Source organism: Engraulis encrasicolus, chromosome 12, assembly GCF_034702125.1.
Source record: "Engraulis encrasicolus isolate BLACKSEA-1 chromosome 12, IST_EnEncr_1.0, whole genome shotgun sequence".
Lineage (NCBI taxonomy): Eukaryota > Metazoa > Chordata > Actinopteri > Clupeiformes > Engraulidae > Engraulis > Engraulis encrasicolus.
Window position 1 is genome coordinate 23,247,015 of NC_085868.1, and position 12,148 is coordinate 23,259,162.

Sequence of the window (12,148 nt, forward strand, 5' to 3'; positions counted from 1 at the left end):
GACATTCGGCAGGAAGGTCCCTGTGGTGGAATAGCGACTGACAGGACAGGACCCTGACGTGGAGCTACGACACGCACACACACACACGCACACGCACACGCACACGCACACACACACACACGCTTTTGCTACTGGACAATCAAACAACAACCTAAAGACCTACATTCTAAATTAAGTCCTACTATCTTATGCCAGGTCAACATTATAAAAATTCCCAGCCCTAAGCATTTCTGCCCTCTTCTGTCTTACCATCTTTCTCTGTCTCACTATCTTTCTTTTCTCTGGCTTTTTCTCTCCCTTTCTCTCCTTCTCCCAGCACCCGTCACATGTCACATGTCATCTGATATGAGGCATCTGCTTCCTGCCATACAGCACTGCCACATTTTCACTGAAAAGACACAGGGTTTGTGCTGGCTTAGCATTTACAGAGAGAGAGAGAGAGAGAGAGAGAGAGAGAGAGAGAGAGAGAGAGAGAGAGAGAGAGAGAGAGAGAGAGAGAGAGAGAGAGAGAGAGAGAGAGAGAGAGAGAGAGAGAGAGAGAGAGAGAGAGAGATGACAGAACACACAGGAAAAAATGAGTAAATTGAAAGAAAAGAAAGACAGAGGGGGGAGAGAAAAAGGGTTTGAAAGACCGATAGAGCATTAACCAGGAATCCCCTATTGCGTCAGTCTGAGCATTGGTTCAGTGAAATGGGATGACCTATGGAAACTCCATTTACAGGGTTTCCCCAGCACTGTGTTGCTAAGGTTGACACCTTGACAACACCCACCTGCCACCTTCACTAGATCTGCTGACTAATTCTGTTCATATCTCGTATGAAATTGCACAGGATAGCCTTTCTAATCATGATGGTGACAAGTTTCTGTTTCTGGCTAAACTACCACAACCATTCAGCTAGAAACTCTGATTTAGCTGGCTGCTAAAAGCATGAACAGGGAAGAGTGTTGTTGGCAATTGTGCAGAGTGATTAAGTAAGTGTTATAGATTACAGTGGTAGCACTGATGGCCAATCACGATGATCAGCCTCGACCAGATTTATTCGAGCACGCCTAAAAGCCGTCAGTGGCCAGTGACAATGGGGTCATTGATGTTTTTAGAAGCAGATGTCAGTGTGGCACAACCACAGCTAATATTTCTATTGTGCGAACTTTGGTGCATGAATTAATTTTGTTCCATTTACATAGAATGCATGTCTTCACATATCAGTAATCAAGCAAAATAAATGTCATCGATTCTATGCCATAGTGGCCATAGCTGTGGCTATGCCACCTAACTTCTATAAGGGTCAATGCCCCAATGATTGAGCTACGACCCTATTGACGACAAGTAGCAGTAAAGTGGGTTATGTTTTAGGAAATGCTGGTAGTGCAAGTCTGCTTCCTGCTGCCATCAACAAAGTATCTGGGTGATCAAATCAAAATCCGATGATGGCAAAAATATAAAGAGATTATTTCTACCGTCTCTCCCAGCCCTAACTGGTGGCAAGCATGGTGACACACGTGAAACACGGCGATTCAAGGTGCTGAATTGACACAGTCATTCATACCGTTGTCGAGTCCAGAAGCGATTGTACAGCATATTACACAGTGCACCAGGGGCTAAAAACCCCACTGGGCCATATTGCTACTATTCACACTTCACTCTTCTCTCCCTCTTTCATTAAACAGAATTTCCACAAAAATAAATATGTACGCGAAGGGCTGGCTCTAAAAACCACTACAAGAGGGGTAATCCCTATGTTCCCCGGGTCCTATGTTCCCCGGGTCCTATGTTCCCCTCTACCGGGGAACATAGGACCCTTTTTTCAAAAAAGGGTTCTATGTTCCCCACTGCTTCAAAGTGGACTGCTGCCACATGGCAAAGTGCAGGTTGCTGTTGCAACTGTAACAGGTTAGGTTCAGGGATAGTTTTGGTCAGGGCACAAATTGAAACTCAGAGACATTGCATTACGACAGGTTAGGTTTAGGGATAGTTTTGGGAAGGTAACAATTTGAAAACTTGGAAACATACAATGCGGGGATTGGAACTTAGGACCCTTTTTTCAAAAAAGGGTTCTATGTTCCCCACTGCTTCAAAGTAGACTGCTGCCACAAGGCAAAGTGCATGTTGCTGTTGCAACTGTGACATACCCTTTTTTAGAAAAGGGTCCTATGTTCCCCGCTCCCATACAAAGACAGGGGAACATAGGAACCGGGGAACATAGGTACGCTCCCCTACAAGAGGGCAGACTGGTCCGGGATTACGGCGGGAGGACATGTAAATAATTAACTTGGGAAAGAGAAACACTTGAGCCGTGTTATTGCAAGATTAACGGCAGTGCAGAGTAAACCACTCAGATAATGCAGAACGGGGTAGAAAAGTGGTAAGTCCTTCTTCTTGTGTCAAAGTGTGTGAGTGGGCAGATGGGACTGCGAGGGCAAGCCTACTAGTGTGTGTACAGTGTGTGTGTACAGTGTGTGTGTACAGTGTGTGTGTGTGTGTGTGTGTGTGTGTGTGTGTGTGTGTGTGTGTGTACAGTGTGTGTGTACAGTGTGTGTGTGTGTGTGTGTGTGTGCACATGTTTTGAGGAGAATCCTGCGGTTGTGTGTGCGCTCTGAGAAGTAGTCTGTAGCGTGTGGCCCTGTAGAGATATTCACACAAATTCTAGCTGAACCACCCAATAGCTGGTTGAATCTTTGATGAGCTTGAGCAGACCTCAGAAGAGCAGCGCCATCGCTCCCCACAGAGAACAGAGTCAAAAGTCATTTCCCCCAACCGACACAGACACGACAGCAGAATATAACACACGGAAATGGAGTAATTCAGACTGACAAATGAGTACCGGTAGTCATGGTGGATTCTTCTTCCACATACCACACCGCACACACAATCACATTCATGTCGTTCACATAAAATGAGTCTTGTTCCTTCCCTCCATGCAGTTGGTGTACGTTACACACACAGTCCATCACTAGGATAATACATTTGAAAAAAACAATAGTAATACAAGGCGTCTGGCTTTATATTCAAATGCATGCATGGCCTGTGCCTCTATACTGCGCATACTGCTCATGAATTCTTATAGTGTTGGAGGAAAAATAAAGCAGAAGCATCACTATGCTGTCCTGAAAGACTAGACGTGCGATATTGTGACTTGGTTGAGATTTACAGCAGTGGTGGGACACTGGTGTTGAGAAACTACAGTTATGCATCCCTCGTTTAAAGCTACCCGTTTTAAGACGTGTGCAAGTCACTCGTATATACACCAGTGGTTCTTCACATTTTTTTTCTTGAAGCCTGTATGTGCTCGAGACAAGCCATGTCGCCTCAACCCGAACTCGTATATACACGGCAGAAAATTATGTACGTGATTATTATAGTGACTCGTGCTCAAGACATTGATGACCTTGTCGTATGTTTGTGACATCCGTCTTTACCAGACTTTGAAAAACTGTATTACCCGCAAAATAAGTTTCTTAAAAAGTAATCCACCTACGCATTATGAGTGGTAGTGTACCGTAATTAATTAGGTAAAAACAGCATAGTTTGTGCCTGCCAAAATTTGCCCATTGGAAGTCGTTTCATGGCCGAATATCTTTGACAGAGCTCCAAATGACAACAAACAGGGGTGAGAAGAACATAAGGCTATCATGTGAACTCAAGGGGGCAATGTAAAAAAAGAAGGGTTTCTCCTTTCATTGTAATACTCACAAGCAGAATTTTGATCACAACCTCAATGTAGCCAAAATTACACAGCACCCCAGCAATCTCTGGTGCCACCCCAGTTCCAAAAAGCAAACAGACATCTGGATCAAAAACAACTGCCAGTTTGGTTTTTGATCCATCGGATATCGGTTTGCTTTTTGGTGGTGTGCACGTGAAGCAGGACTGCGGACCCTTGTTTCATTTCTATGTTTTTCTTAGACATGTATATCCCAATATACTGTTTCTCTTCTATTCTGTCCCATTCTACACATCTACACATTGTTGTGCCAATTATAGTCAGATGATTCCGTAATGAAGTAAGTTAGTAAGGGATGTCAGCTGCCAAGCACCAAGTTGCCCATCACTGGTTTACATTTGTTGGTTTAGAGATTACCGAGGAAATCATCTGAAACCAAAAGGAAACCACTTCCTCGGTGAATGTGCCCATTACGTGAAAAACACTGAAGGCAGAATATCGAGAGGGGACAGGACGCTCACACGGAACAGAGGAAACAAAACCAGACATGTCTGGATTCAGCTGCAAATCAAATGAGAGGAGGGAGGCGGCAGGCTGGATTAATCCAACTCCGCGCCACCTTTGCAAGGGACTGATGAAAGAGCTACCAAGCTCTCACATGCAAAGGAATGATGAGAGCAAGTGCGCTGCCGGCTTCAAATGAAGCTCTCTGTCCTTTGAACGAGGACTGTGCACAAATAAATGTATGCACGCATGCACGCACGCACGCGTTTTGTATCTGATAGATGATGTCCCACATAAACCTCTCACTACAGACTCTGGTGAATTCATTTTAAAAAAGAATATTGACATTTTATACTGAGATACGTAAGTTATACACGCATGCACAAACACCCACACTGCTCTAAAGTCACTAGCAGACAAGGCAGGCAGTATAAAGTCCTGACTTTACAGTGATGACCGCTGTCAGCAGCAGTCTTTTCTATTACTTCATCTAAGACACACATTCAGTCTCTCACACCCACACACCACACACACAGACACCACAGACACCACACACACACACACACACAATCCTGCCTGACACTCAAGAGAACAATGACAAGAGAACAAAGATGGCCTGCTTGGCAGAATAAAAAAACTCCACTTCCTGTGACTTTCAACAGTGGCAAGGAAGGCCAAGAGCCTGCTCAGCTATAACTGTACTTTATCCAGAAGCCTCCATCCTCCTGCCCTTCAACCCAGCTATTAGTTCTCGCCTGGTAGCTCAAACTTCAGCAGCAACAAAGACAACAATGAACAGCCTCCCTCCCTCTCTCCCTCCCTCCCTCCAGTCCACTCTCCAGGCCTGAAGGCTGCCTCTTTGATACGATTCCCTCCCTCCTCCCTCCTCCTCCGCCTCCCTCCTCCCTCGCCCTGATGGTACTGAGGAAACATTGGCGTGCCATAAAAAGCATGGTGGGTTGGATGCAGCCAAGTCCTTCCAAATGTTTGGGTGTGTGCATGTGTGTATGTGTGCATGTGCGTCAGTGTGTGTTTCTCAGTTTATGTATGCGCGTGTATGAGTATGAGTCAGTGTGTGTGTGTGTGTATGTACGTCAGTGAGTGTGGGCATGCGTTTGTGTGTGTGCATGTAAGTCTGTGTGTGTGTGTGTGTGTGTGTGTATGCGAGCGACCAGTGTGTTTTGAGTGCGTGCCTGTGCCTTCTGCTCTCTCTAATCCGGGAGCCCATCAGTGTCCTGTCCTCCTGAGAGGGGACACTAGGACATAACACTTATATATCACTGCTCGCCGGCTGGATGTTTCACACAGAACCAAAATGTCACCGGTCCCTCTGATGGGGAGAGTGGAGGGGCTGAGGGCTTCCGCACATAGGCTCCGACAAAGTGCTGAGCACTGCTCCGCAAAAGTTCGATTCCATTGTTTTCAATAGAAGCCCGCACACTGGCGCCGATGTCCGCGGACATTCGCCGATGTCGGATAGCAATTAGAAACCAGTTCTATTTTGTCGGCGCCGCCCATTCACTATCAATACTATGTTCGTGAGAAATTTGGTTTGGGGGTCCGAATTATGTCGGAAGCAAAGTGCGCCGCAGTGCTGTCGGAGCCAATGTGCGGCCGGCCTGAGGCCCAGTCACGACGCTACTGCTGACTTTCCTGGAGGGACCATAGGCACTTAACTCTTAGTCCGCAAGCTAGAGTGATTACTTCTTGGATGATGATGAGGCAACAAGGACGGACACACACACATGCATACACACACACACACACACACACACACACACACACACGTACAGTACAGGCCAAAAGAGTGGACTCACATTCTCATTCATGCATTCTCTTTATTTTTGTGGATTTTCATTGTGTATTTTCAGGCAGGGCATCAAAACTGTGCTTGAACACATGGAGAATTACATGCTTTCCACATTTTTTTTTTATTCTAGCTGTTGTACAACAGCAATGTCAGCTGTCTATCCACCTGACGTCAACACGGCACAACTGATGGCCCCACACATTTCAATAAGCTTATTTTTGTCTATTTTCAAATAAAAATGCCTAGTCAGTCATGTCAATCCTAATTGAACATTAAAGTCCTCCAATAACTCACTAGAATAGTAGAACTAGAATTTTGAGACCTAAAACCTACTTTTAAACACTTGCCAATACAAGCATTTTACAGGCATTTTCTTGATCTGATATTGAGTCATAGCAAGTTACTTGGAGAGGTTAAACCTGTATTGGAGGGAATCTGTGGCAGGGTTTTTCACTTTTACTTTTACTTTTTGTATCACTGTTTCACCTAGATAACCAGCTATGCTGACCAAGTGACCCATTATCAGATCAAGAAAATCTCTCTTGTATTGCTTGTATCAATTAAAATTGACTCGACTGACTGGGTATTTTTACTTGAAAATAGACAGAATAATAAGCTTGTTGAAAAATGTGGGGCCCTCAGTTTTCCTGTGTTGACGTCACTGTTTGTCATTTTTTGATATGTTTGGCATATTTTTTCAATAATTGTTTGGTAACACTTTATAATAATGTTCCTTAGTAAAGACTCAGTAAATAATTAACTAATGATGAATAAAACATTAACACATGTTTTTATTATTAACTAAGCTTTATTAATGCTTAATAAAATATCTACAAATGATATCTGCAAGATTTTACACACCTTATAACAGAGTATTTTATTCATTTACAAGCAACTTGTAAATGTTTGATAAATGTAAAATATTAACATAGCATTTCCTAGTCATTTACAAGCATTTATTTACATTTCCTAGTCATTTACAAACGTTTGTTAATGTTTTGTTCATCAATAGTTAACTATTTATTAAGTCTTTATAATGCTTTTTTGCATCCATTATTCTAAAGTGTTACCAATTGTTTTTATTTTTTATATATTTTCATTGTTTCATTGATATATATTGTTATGCACATAATTATACGTGTGTTCATTCACAGTTTTGATGCCCTCCCTGAAAATGTACAAAGTAAATAGCCACAAAAATAAAGAGAATTAAGCTTAATTAAATGAGAAGGTGAGTTCACACTTTTGGCCTGTACTGCATGTATGCATGCACATGACATGCATGCAAAAAATGAAAATGCATCACATCAGAAACAGCCCTGGGCCTGTTCAATCAAATCCATTTGGCTTTGACTAAGACGCTACTATTCTGAGTGATTAATTCCCAAAATAACTTCAACTCGAATATCTTACATAGCATGTCAATATTTCATGAATTAATTACTAAAGTGAAGAAGCTAACCTTCCAATGTTACATCCAATGTACCGTTCTGTCAATTTCTGCCACTGGACAGAGGAAATATCTAAACTGTTTGCTCCATGTAGTTGATGTACAGTCAATGTTGACACCACTTTTTCCAATAGGCCGTGTCTCCCTGGATACGCCATCAGAAACAGCATGTGGGAAGCTATGGTGGAAAGCTAACGAGTAGAGGACCACTGTCTAGTCAGTGCCTTATTAATTAATGACCATTTAAGTCATTTAGACAGTAGAGAGACATCAAGGGTGCTTCCACAACACTAGTTTGATTATTATGCAGTGCACAGACTGCATAGTGTGTGTACAGTGGTCCGCTTACAGACAGACCAGAACAGTGATGGGAGACAGTGAGTGTAAATGCTTCAGTATCCCGTTAGTAAGTTAGTATCAGGATGAAGCTAGGAACAATGGGCAAGGTACCCAACCCCACATTGCTCCAGGACTGTAACCAATAACTGCACGTTGTATTGGATAAAAGCATCAGCTAAGTGTAATGTAATGTAATGTAGTCAAAGTCTAAAGTCTGGGATGTGCATTGCTGTGTGCTGCTTTTCACCCTGCAGTAGCCCTAATCCCATGTAAAGGCAGTTCAAAAACATCCTTGCTTGACCATTGACAAGGAAAGAGTGACAGTGACACTGTGTGCCATTATTTATGCTACACAATGCACAATCAACTATGAGGTCCACCGACACAAAAAGAGTGGGCTAACTGTCAAAACAAGTCCATCAACCCGGCTGGAGATTTAATGTGGCACCAGTGAATGCATTTCAGCAGAGACAAAACCTCTACTCAAGACATTACACTACTCATTATGGGTTAAAAGCCTTTTCCTGCTTCACTGGTAGGACTAGATAATAGCACCTTCTCAGTGCCTCGTTGGCATTGTATTGCATGATGCTGTGCTTTCACTTTATGTTTCAGAACCACTTCAGAGCTCTTCTATGCCCATTATGAATGAACGTCTCTGAAAGCGAATGGCCTACAGGTGGATTTGAACCTTAGAACAGAGACAGAAAAACAAGATGGAGAAGATGGGTTAACCCAAAACCGATCAGAGGACCTTATGAAGCCATGATCGCCTTCATCTGATAAAGTTAAGAAGCTGTTCAGCATGTCTCCGACAATCCGACCACAGGTAGCTTTTGAACAGAGACAGAAAATAGTAGTGGTTGGGATACACTAGAAAGCAATAACCTACTACATATAAACTGCCAGTGGTCACAGACGTTCGTATGGTGGAGAATGCTGGAGCTTTGAATATGGACCGGAAACCAGGCAGGAAACCCAAATCAGACAGAAACCCAAAACTGAACAGAACTTCATTTTGAGCTTTTTAATATATTAGAGAGGGTTTTATTTTTACTCCTGGTCCAAAATGATTTATGGTACTGTCATTAAATATTCAACAGTGCGACCCAGTCTTAAAAAACGTGACTTACAAGAAATTCTAGTAGAATGGCTTCCAAGGCTGGAAGAAATTAAGTATTATTACAACGCAGTCAGCTTCATACCCTGTGTGACTGTACAACACACTGTACAAAAACACAGTGAGAGGAATTAGATGAAAATCAACAGGACCTGCCTACTGACCCCACAAGCTAGGATTTCTGAAACCAATAAAAAAGACCACCTTTACAGTTGTGATGTTGTCTTACACCCCCATAACATATGAGTGACACCTGGACTAGTAGCAAAAGCATGTGCAAGGTGAAAATTGTGCACGAGCAAGAGACACAAAAGTCCTTGCTGGATGCATTTTTGGAGTTCTAGAAATAAGGGCAAGAGGAGGAAAAGGAGGGCACAAGGTCATCCCAATGTCTGCCAAGTTGAAATCCCTCCTACTGCTCCAACATTATCTAGGCAATTCCCACATCCCCCCCCCCCCCCCCACACACACACACACAGACATTTGATTTACCCCATACATTATGCTCAATCAGATACAATTCTGCTATTTCTTACAGTTTACATAGTAACTGCTGTTAATAGGTATAGCATAAAAGACTAAGAACACTGAGCATCCCATGTCTTTTCCTTTTAAAATAAATCTTACGCATCAGTCCATTGCTGAAATTGGTGACACATTTTGTTAATCAGAGAATGAACCTACTCTGACAGCATTATGATTTGTTAATCGACTCTGACACCATTATAATTTGTTTCCTAGTCACTTAGGCTGTGAACATAATTCAGTCCCTTTCAACATATGGAACTTTTAACGAGGGTCTATTTAGAGTGTCAACAAATATCACTAAAAGTAGTTGATAATTTCCTGTAAACAACACATTTGACTAATTAATCTATTGTAAGGCATTGATTTTGCCTGTGTTTGATTTAAACGGGCATAATTTTGATATACTGTCACTGTCATGGACTGTGTGTTCATGATGGGAAGCCTGTTCAAAGGGAACTGCTGGGCTGCTGGCTCTGCCTCACACGGTGGTCTCTCCATAATTAATTCATGATTTTTTGAATATCAATTATCCAAAAGCCTGTCATGACTCACGACTGAAAAATGTCACATTAGTGTTGGCTAGTTGAGATCATTTGACCACAGCAGTTTGAAACAGTCATAACTTATAGAAGGGGTTTTAGAAACACAGCAACTCATGTAGGCTACACACGTCAGGTAGCATATCTGCATGACTGATGCAGCATAGAACTACAGTGAAAGTGCAAAAAAAAAAGTGACAGTGACCTTGTAGGCCAATGATTTATCCTACAACAACATGCACCTGCATGATCAACTATAGCCTACATGATGAGGTCCACAGAGGCAAAAAGAGGGGTAGGCTAACTGTCAAAACATCAACTAGTGAGAATGTTTATCATTCTGTTACCGAATGATGTTATGTGTTTACCGGTTGGCCTTTCTTTCCTTTCAGTGCTTCTGCCGAGCGAGCACAGTAGAACTATTGCCCAACCTACCCTCCCTGCTGAAACCTGAGAGAGAAAGTAACTACTTGAGTGCTGATGCACTCAGCGATACTAGGTCAGAAAGCCATTCGATGGCTGCCAACTTTATACTCCGTCTTATTCCATTGTTTGGCGTCATCGTTGTGGTCCGTTGTTGTTGTTTATACTATGCCGTTTTCAATATCCTGCAAAGTGATGGGTCGTTGACACCACGGCAGGCACGCGCGCACCCCCTACCACTACTGGACTACGGCGTCGTTTCGGGTGTGTGCAACTACAGACAGAGAACATAGATGGTGTACTGAGATAAGTAGAAGCCAGGAAAGAAGGTGAGCCACATGTAAACATTCATGTGTAAGTTCAGTGACACACTGAAGTGTCGGGGGGAACAGGAAACCCGCAACATTCAAACACAACAGACCACCACCACAGCAACCACCACAAGCTAACGTGCCATGCCATCCCATTGCCTATTGTACTGCTGAACACCTCACACAAAGCCACAATGCACGACGAGGACCAACACAGTGCACGAATACAAATCCGTGGCATTTCATCCCTTCAGTTCCATCTCGTCTCAAACTTTCCCGAGGTTGATTCAACAGCCCCGACGGCGCTGCAGCCATCAACATATTGCAAACGAAGTGAGGGCACCGCCGCTAGCTATCATCAGCAACTCTACCTCCCGTCAAGCTACCACCATCAACTTTGCGCTCAGTTCTATTCATTATCACGTCGGTCTTACCTTGCAAATTTACCCCGATGATTCGAATAAAGCGGTGGTTCGGTGTGAAGCGTGTGCCTTTTGGTTTGATGTGGCATGTATTCGCTTTTGAAACTTTCGTAGTGAATTATCCGTTCGATTTGATTCCTTGGACTCGCAGTCGCCCTTCTCGCAGGCCCAGAAAGTCTGCTGCTAGTCGGCAGCCAGTCTCCCTACCTTCGGCACAACCCACACTGCCTAGCTGAGTGACGTCATCACCGCCCAGGCAAAATCAGCGTTGTCTCAAAGCTCATAGGGATGGTGGGAGAAAAGATGCTGATGACAGAGGTAGTTAGATTAACTTCCTAAAAAAACATCCCGTGACAGGCATAGTGTAAAACCTTCTGCGCTAACGTTGCCATGGGTGTAGGGGGCATGTAGAAAAAGGCTTTAAAGAACAAATATACTTGGATGGGCCACGGCAGGACAGAAGACGTCCCATGAAAGAATGAAAAAGAAAACTTGCACACACTATAGAAGGAAGTGTAGGTATGATACTGTGCAATAGTGCTGCTAAGGAATGTGATCTGAAGACCTTTCATCAGAAAGTGCTGGGCCATGTTCAATAGACAGCAGGCTCTACATTGTAGCCTACCAGATTATCATCCTCTGAACTTCTCGGTTTGAAGGGTGAATTTGCTGAAATGCTTCAGCCAAAATGAACAGCCTACATGTTTTATAGAAATGGCTTAATTAAAACTTTGAGCTTCAGAGTACTGATTTAAAGCCTCTTTCAGAACATTCTAGATGAGCGTCATTTCTCTTGGTTAGATTCCTCCACTACTTTAATTAAATGTTTATGGGAATTAATTAGTTCTGCTCTGTCATGTCACATGTGTCTCCAAGAAAGAGTGGGATGTGTTAAATATGTATGTTTTGGAACATGGTTAAAGGAGCAGACAAATTCATAATGGTTTTGTTAGCACTGTATTAAGTGTTTTCCAGAAGATTGTAATTCACATAATATTGTGCAAAGTCTAGGCTACTTGGAAATCAAATGCATTTAAATA

At 43.0% G+C, this 12,148-nt stretch overlaps 1 protein-coding gene across 1 annotated transcript in view; it reads right to left on the bottom strand.

Moving 5' to 3' along the window:
• Nucleotides 1–11,405, bottom strand: part of LOC134459422 (cytoplasmic protein NCK2-like) — a 64,389-nt gene extending 52,984 nt beyond the window's left edge. Inside the window, exon 1 of the mRNA XM_063211774.1 lies at nucleotides 11,121–11,405. The gene's annotated coding sequence lies outside the window, so the exon portion shown is untranslated. The remainder of the gene's footprint in view (nucleotides 1–11,120) is intronic.
• Between the last annotated feature and the right edge of the window lie 743 nt (nucleotides 11,406–12,148).